The 8,651-nt window shown below is 40.6% G+C and overlaps 1 long non-coding RNA gene across 1 annotated transcript; it reads right to left on the reverse strand.

Moving 5' to 3' along the window:
• Positions 1-5,187: 5,187 nt before the first annotated feature.
• LOC138900651 (uncharacterized) lies at positions 5,188-8,270 on the reverse strand. Its single transcript, XR_011411768.1, has 3 exons — positions 7,166-8,270; positions 6,457-7,086; positions 5,188-6,379 (listed from the first exon to the last, which is right to left on the reverse strand). It is a non-coding gene; the product is annotated as an uncharacterized lncRNA (long non-coding RNA).
• Positions 8,271-8,651: the final 381 nt, after the last annotated feature.

Genomic DNA, 8,651 nt, shown 5'->3' on the forward strand with positions numbered 1-8,651 from the left:
GGATGAAAAACTACAAGTTAACACTTGAATTGGTGTAAGGTGTTGTTGTCGATTGTTGGACTGTTTGAGAACTGTTCTTGGAGCGTTTTATGGATGGAAAATTGATCGAATAATCATAGTATGATGTGTTTTTATTATTAACATTTTCCTGGAAAAAAAAGGAATGGGAAAGGGTTTGACAATGTAGTTTTATTAGACATGAACCGAGCTTGACGCTCGGCGTACTATTGTACTGGTTATATTCTGTATATCTATTGGTTATTGTTTGGGTTGTTGCTGTAATATAGGTGTGGGAAATGTAACAAAAACAAGGGAAATGTTGTCCATTTTAATATAAAATAAACTTGTCGTTCGTTGTACGATAGTTGCATCTTTCGTACCTTAACGATAGCATTATTATCGTTATTGTAGATTAAGGTGCGATGAGACGAGTTCAATATGGTTATTGGACAGATTTTGATATGGTATGTAGTGCCTATCCCCTTTTCTTTCAGTGGCATGAATCCGTAGTAAGTATGAATTGGATAAATTTTATACGAGAAACCCATATTGTAGAGCTTGTGTCTCAATAGGTGTTGTATCTTTCCGTGTACTTCCATTGACTATTATTGAGAGGGTTCCCATCCACTTTATGTTATTCCATGATATTGGACAAAGATAGAGTGTTACATACGTACCTCCATACATTCTACTATATACATGATGTACAATATCATACACATATATTTTCTCTTGCTTGGCCACTTGGTAGGTGAGAGATATTATTGTCTTGGCCACTTGGTCGGTGAGAGTTTATATTTTCCTGGATACTTGGTAAGTGAGATATTTGCCTGGCCTTACGATCAATGACAGTTTACTGTTGCCTGCTACTTGGTCAGTGAGAGATACATCGAGCCTTATATGTGGTCGGCTAGCTATGATATCACTATATTATATTGTGTTGAGTCGGAACAGTTAAGAATGTCTCAGACATTCTTTTGGCTTCCAGATTACTATGTACTTCAGTTCAGTTTCAGCTTTCAGTTATTCTATTGCCTTAAATACTTGGTACATTATTTCATATTGACGTCCCTTTTGTCGGGGCCACTGCATCTTATGCCTACAAGTTTTGATAGACAGCCGGATAGACCTTCCCAATAGATAGAGCCAGACATCAGCTTGATTGGTAAGCTCTACTCCCCTGGAGTTACCAAGTCTAGACTTTGGAGTATATTTTGTATATATAGACTTAATGGATAGATCGGGCCCTGTTCCGACCATGATACAATTTTATTATCTCTAGAGGCTTGTAGATGAGTCATGTATATTAGTATAGCGGTCGTGCTGACCCTTGTATATGCTCATTTTAGTATTGTTGTTGTAGATACTTATGGCGGCCTTGTCGGCCTGCACAGTTATGTATATGAGCTTTTGGGTATGTTTACCTTTCAGATGATGCAGATGTTATTTCTAGGTGATTAAAAATACAGCCTCATCGGCCTTGGTTGGTATTGTCTGTTGGCAGGTAGGCCTTGTCGGCCTAGGTTGAAGGTTACCCCCAAAGTTAACAGTTACAGAGTGGTATGCTTGGGTCAAGTATGGCACCAGGTGCCAGCCACACCTCCCATGGTTTGGGGTGTGACAAATTCAAAGTGAAAATATAGGTATACCAAAAAAAGAAACTCCATGTAGATAGTGATCCACTCAGAATTTAAGGGCACTTGAACATCTATGTGCTCCCAGCCACTTCTTTCTTTATTAAAAAAAGATAGTTTGGTCGCACAGGAGAAACCAGGGCATTTCGTGCTATTCGATATGCTGTCGTCCGCACTAGTATTGCCATACTTTGCAAGACATCTGAAATAGTGGGTTCAACCTTAGTCTTTACCACTGTATTCCTCTTTCCGTGGGTAATCTTGACCACCTCTCTAGAGGGCTCCGTCGCCTGGGTAGATAAAGTTGCTAACGCGGTAGTGGTAGCAGGGTAAATGTCTTAGGGATCCACAACACTTTGTACAAAATTAATACAAGAAGAAGGAAAGTGGGGAAAATAAAAATATATGGCAGAGGAGAAGGTACTACTTGTGTGTATATATTGGCAAAATCCAAATTCCTAGAATCTCAAGATTCATGCTTAAATCCATCACTCGAAGTATACGGCTACATGTCACGAGCGTTAATATAAGACTGTGTATGTCTCGTCAATCACATATCTATTTATGTCATCCTAGGGATATGAAAATCAATCTTTCCCACCGCAAGAAAGGTTACCGATTAGGTGAAAATATCAGTTAAGATTAATCCTGTTAGGAGTTTTTCATTCCCCAAGCACCTATGAAGCATCCGAAAAATAGAGGTGTAATGACCTGATAGGTTGTTTTGAGTACTATCTCCCTTTTATGTGTTTCGAGACTTAAAATGGCTCAATTTGGTGATGTATAACTTGCGTGCATAGTCTGTGTCAATTTCCGGAAAGTTATATGTGAAATTTTAAAGAAAATGTTATCTTTGACTTTAAATGTGGCTAGAATTGACAGGCTATTTATCAAAAATATTGACCACGGTCAACATTTTTGATAAACATCCTCAGATCGGCATTTTGATGATTCCGGTAGTTTTATATGATTATTTTTTATTTGTACGCATGTTTGGTTAGGGTCTCGGGTGACCCGAGGCAGTTTCGGCACGTTATGTGAAAAATTCAAAAAATTGAGTTTTGAACTTGAAAATCTTGAGTTTTGAGGATTGGTTCTTAAATTTAGACGTTATTTTGATGGTGTGATCTTGTGAGCGAGTTTGTATGATGTTATTATACTTGTGTGGATGTTCGGATTGGAGCCCAAGGGACTCGGGTGAGTTTCGGATGCATTGCGGATGGTTTTGGCTAAGCTGAGAACTGTTGGTGTGCATGATCTACAGGTCTCGCATTTGCGAGAACCTATTTGCAAATGTGAGCCTTGCATATACGAGTTCAGGCTCGCATTTGCGAAGTAGGACAAGGGCTAGAAGACTTCACAATTGCGAAGTCACTGTCGCTTTTACGAGTTAGGGGGGTCGCATTTGTCATTGGTGTGTCGCAATTATGACACTGAGTTGTAGGAAGGAAGCTTCGCAAATGCGAAACGTTTTTCGCATTTGCTGCAATGACTCGGCCAGACGTTTTATGTTTTTAGCCTTGTTCCCCCTATATGATGCTTTACTTATATGTATTTGAGGTTTTGTGACTTGTCGGGGTAGTTAGTTTGTCTTCTGGGGGGGGGGGGTTGTGGAGTGAATTGGTACACTTAGTCCAAATATTGGAACCTTAAGTTGAAAGAGTTGACCAGAGTTTGACTTTTATGTAGACAACTCTGAAATGGAATTTTGATGTTTCCAATAGCTTCGTATTGTCATTTTGGAGTTAGGTGTATGTCCGGATTTGGATTTGGAGGTCTGTAGGTTGATTTGAAGCTTTGTGGCGAAAGTTAAAAAGTTGGAGGTTTGAAAGGTTAACAAGTTTAACCGAGAGTTGACTTTATTTATATCGAGTTCAAATTTTGGTTCTGAAAGTTGGAATAGGACCGTTATGTCATTTGGGACTTACATGAAAATTTTGAGGTTATTCGGAGTTGATTTGATTTGGTTCGGCATGAGTTTTGGAAGTTGAAAGTTCATTAGGCTTGAATTGGGGTGAGATTTGCGGGTTTGATGTTGTTTTTGGATTTGAGGCCTCGAGTAAGTCTGCGTTATATTTTGGGATTGGTTGGTGTGATTGGACGGGGTCTGAGGGCCTCGGGTGAGTTTCGGACCACTTTCATCATGTTTAGGACTGCTGATGCAGAGTTTCTTGTTTCCTTCTTCGCGATCGCGAAGAAGCTGTCGCGATCACGGAAGGAATTGTGTTGGGAGAGTGATTGTCGAGGTAGTGAGCTTGCGTTTGCGAAGCTTTGAGAGGAAGAGATCATCGCGGTCGCGAGGAGGTAGTCGCGTTCGCGAAGAAGGGGAATTCAGCTGGGGGCTTCAGGCGGAAGTCATCACGATCACGTAAGGTTGCCCGCGTTCGAGAAGTGTCTTGTAGGTTATTCATCGCGTTCGTGTAGGCCATTTTTTGAGGCAGTATTGATTGTGCTTCGTGATCACGAAGATGGTCCCGCGATCTCGAATGGTATGTCTGGGCAGACCATAAGTACTTTATTTTTCGAGGGTTTTGTTCAGTTTAACATATTTTGAGTTGTAGAGCTCGGATTTGGGCAATTTTAGAGGCCATTCTCACGATTTGGATTGGAGTAAGTATTTTTTACTCAAATTTGTTTATATTCTATGATTCCATATTTGTTTTAAGCATTTAATTGGTGAATTAAAGTGAAGAAATTGGGAATTTTAGTAATAACTTTCCTAAGTGTAGATTGAGGATTTGAAGGTCCATTTAAGGTTAGAATGGGATAAAATTAATATTGTTGGACTCGTAATCGAATGATTGTTCGGAATTTGCGAGTTTGGTTGGGTTCCGAGGTGTGGGCCCAGGGTTAACTTTGGGTAGACTTTTTGATTTTGGTCAAAGATCTTAGCTTTATCATTTGGTATCCATTCCTATGACTTTTATTGATTATATTAAGTTCATTTGGCTAGATTCGGGTCGTTCAGAGGTTGATTCATGCGGGAAGAGCTTGTTAGAGGAGTGATTTGGCTTGGTTTAGACACTAGTTGCCTGAGTTATTTATGATAGCTACATGTTATAGGTGCGCATATGTGTGGGGGTTGAGCCCGTGTGCGAGCACCAGTCTATTTATCCATGCTCTAGGTAGTGCTTAGGCTATGATATGCCTTGAATTGATTGATAAGCTTTATGCTGCGATGTTTCTCCTATTTGTAACCCAGTTGTAAACTATTTGGTCCATGTTTGAGGTTACATAGAGGCTAATCCCCTGAATGAACTTGATAATTGTTATTTCCGTGATAAAATTGTTGATCATAACACACTTTGCACATGCATACACCTTAGCATGTCAGTTATACCAGTCCAGGAGCATGAAATCTAATATTCATTGATCATATACATGTATTCTTGTATATTTGTTTTTGTGTAATATGATCTGGACTGGGTGCTTGTGACCACGCCGGGAGGATTGTGTTGTTAGCCTGTGACAACGCCGAGCAAATTATGATTATTGGCACGTGAGTTGTCCGTACGGTTGGTATTATTGGCACGTGAGTTGTCTGTGTGGTTGATATTATTAGCGCGTGAGTTGTTCGTACAGCGTGTAGATATGGATCCATACCCCTAGGCTCACTCTCTCATATTTCTCTCTTGATGGTGTACATGCGGATTGAGGAAAATTGATCAGTGGTTCTTGTATTGGAAATTCTGAGGAAAATCAGGCCAGGGTTGTTTGGTTATTGTATTTCATCTTTACTTGTAATTTTCATGATTATTTACCTGATTTACTTGCATATCTTCTTTATATGCTGGATCATTGACTGAGCAGAGTTCTTGCATAATTATGGGCACCAAGGTAGTTTTATCCGTGATTTCATGATTTGGTCATATTTCTGTTTTGCACTTATTAAATTTATGAACTGTACAGGTTATAGCAAGTATTGTTTATAATTCTTGTTGTTTTTACCTCACCGAAGTTAGTTATAATACTTGCTGAGTATATGGGGCCGGTTGTACTCATACTACATCTGCACTTAATTGTGGAGGTCCAGGTATCGGACCCAGTCAACAGTAGCGGAGTTTGCTAGCTGAGTTGATCATCGAGAGATGAGGTAGAGTTGCATTCTCGACCGTAATCTTGGCGTCTCTTTTCATATTGTATTGTTGTCCTTATTTCAGACACTATTGCTATTTAACTTTCAGACTTATATTTTCGTTCCGTCTTAGAAAAACCCTCAGCGCGAACCTCACTAAGGACCTTCTAATGGGTCAGCATGCAGGCGTACTTTCTGTCCTCCTCTGCCTCAATCCTAGCCGTCTCCAACTCCGAGGCAACATCGGCCCATTGATAGTAGTATTTATTCTTCTCTGGTTTAGAGATTTTTAGAGCCCCTATTAACTTGATTAATTCTTCGAACAACTCCCGGCACCGATCCTCCACTGTTTCTTGGAGATAGCCTTGCTCTACTTTTCTACCAGGCTAACAAGATGGTCCTCCTTTCTCTAGATAATGACTTCGAGGTCCTGTACCTCCAGATCCAGCTCCCCGAACTGCTAAGAAAACACGAGCTCAAGGGCCTCTTTCTCCTATAGCAGTTGGTAAATCCTTTTGGCAGTCTCTCTGACTTTTAAGGACAGAGCCTCCTTCTTCGAATCTCTCTCTTCTAGGGTTTACTTTAGCCTATCGATCTTTTTTCCTTACTCAAGTCGAATAACATCACTTCTTATGGTCCTAGCAAGCAATTCTGTTGCTACCAAGTTAATCTAAACAATAAAAAAGAAAAAGGATATTAGAAAAGAGAAAAATAAATGGAAATCGAAGAAGATGTATGGGACTATACCTTGAACCCTGAGTATATCACGTGGTTTTCCAGAGTCATCGTCGAAGCCTCAACCATGTATTCGCTTTCTAGAGGCCCAATGAAATCTTTGAACCACAGGGCGATCTTCTTGGGCCTCCAGAAGGTTTACATTCCAAGGAATTTCTACTATCACCCTCCGCTTTGGGGCATGAAATCTTCGAGTTCTAAGCAGTGGGGTACCTTGGGGCAGGATATCCAGTACGGGTCTACCTCGAACTCAGAAGGACCATGATCCGGAAGTTATGACCCCTTTGAAAAAGCTTTGGCCAACCCACTAAACACTTCATATAGAAGCGCCAGAGCTTCCTCTAGCATTGTTTGCTCTTTGTTGAAATCATTGTCCTCAATTAGAATAGTAGGAGGAGCAAATGTCGGAAGAGGGTCATCCGTCTCAGGCTCGTACCAAATCCCAAAGGAGGCAACTAGAGGTAGGATCCGGGAATTGTTCTGATCCTCTTTTTCCTTAGTCCCCTTTTTGGAACTCTGTTTCTTTTTTTTGGGTTTGGATCAGAGGACCCCTCTTTTACAAGGTTGATTTCTAGACACGTTTTTGGGGAATATCAAGATCCAGGACCTCAATCCAGGTTGATGATCTCTTAGGAACAGCACCTGCAAAAGTAGATTGAGAGTGTTATGACTTTTAACAAGATGAAGAGGTTAGAATGTCCCTAGGTTGGAATATACATACCATGATTTTTTAACTCTCGTCCTTCGATGATGGAGATCGCTTTCCATGTTCTCACATATAAGGTAGTCGACTTCAAAATTTTATCAACCCACTCTTCTATATCCGGGAGTGATCCAGTAATGGAGGTCAAAGCAGTTGTCCATCATAAATATTTGAAGGGCATAATTTTAGAGGAGGAAATGAAAATTGAAGAAGAGGGAAAGAACTTACGTTTGAAATTCATTTTCTCCAGGAAAGAGAGATCGCTTTAGCCTAAGAGGTTATGTGTTGGTACTCTAGGGAACCTCCCATACCATTTACGGTCAAAATCACTCTCCGTGTTGGCAAGAAGGGAACAGGTGCCCCGACTCGCCATCATTATCATCGACCCCTTTATAAAGCTTGGGGCGGTAAATTTGAATGAGGTGCTTGAAAGTAAAACTCTCTTGCACCTTTCAGCAAGAAACCTCAGGCATACCAAGATTTGCCATACAACAAGTCCTAGTTGACCCAAGAATATATCACACGCCTTTTAAGGGTCCTTTATTACTGAATCAATGACCGGCTTGAACCTGAGAGTAAACACATATGTGAACACAAACGAGAAACCCTTATATTCTCGTTTGCTCCAACTTTACCTTCCCAGGAGTAGTTTTTCAGAATCACCAGAAGGTGCTTTCCTTGTAAGGCCAAGGGAAAAGTCTCAATTGCTCTTTCCAACGCACTACTCTGAGGAACACAAGAACCAATGAAATTAACTGTCTTCGGGAGGACCTCTACAAGTTTTGGCTTGTTGTGATCCTTCTTTCCCTCACCATAGGTCTTGGTGGCCTTGCCCCTCTTAGCATGGAGGAGAATCCACCGCGGTGGCAGTTTCAACAAATCTGCCTTTGTTGGTAGGGGTTGATGATCCCTTTCCCTCTGCCATCGTCTAAACCATGGCAGATTTGCTAGCCCTGTCCTCCCAGTAAGGAGCAGGTGGTTCTTCTACCACCATTCCTCCATGGTCGTGATGGCCTCCATCAGATAAGTAATGGTTGTAACATTAATAATTGAGGCTTCTTCGTGAATGAGGATTGAAGTGCCTTGAGAAGCCACTGGAATTTATGGCACGAAAGCAAAGTAAAACGAGAAATGAAGAAGTTGGAAGAGACAACAATGGAGTTGCAAAAGAAATTCATAGAAGAAGTTCGAGCAGAAAGTAGAGAAGACAGAAAAAATGATCGGGCTTTATAGGAAAAATTATCATGACCTTGGTAACCGTTGTGGTGTCAGAACCTATTGAAGATCGCCACCTGCCCAAAGCTTTAAATAGAAGTGACTGGATGTCTATTAGATTCAAAAATAGGGAGGATTGCGTGATAAATCCCGCCCAAAAACCCTTATAGAATACACCAAAGATCATGTCATATTTCGAATATTTCTCAATAATTATGCGGAAAGTGAAAAATTATCTGTATTGATAAAATATAGTTTTGACATGTGGCGAGTTTGCATGACAACACAA

The sequence above is a fragment of the Nicotiana tomentosiformis genome, chromosome 10, assembly GCF_000390325.3.
Source record: "Nicotiana tomentosiformis chromosome 10, ASM39032v3, whole genome shotgun sequence".
NCBI classification, from domain to species: Eukaryota; Viridiplantae; Streptophyta; class Magnoliopsida; order Solanales; family Solanaceae; genus Nicotiana; species Nicotiana tomentosiformis.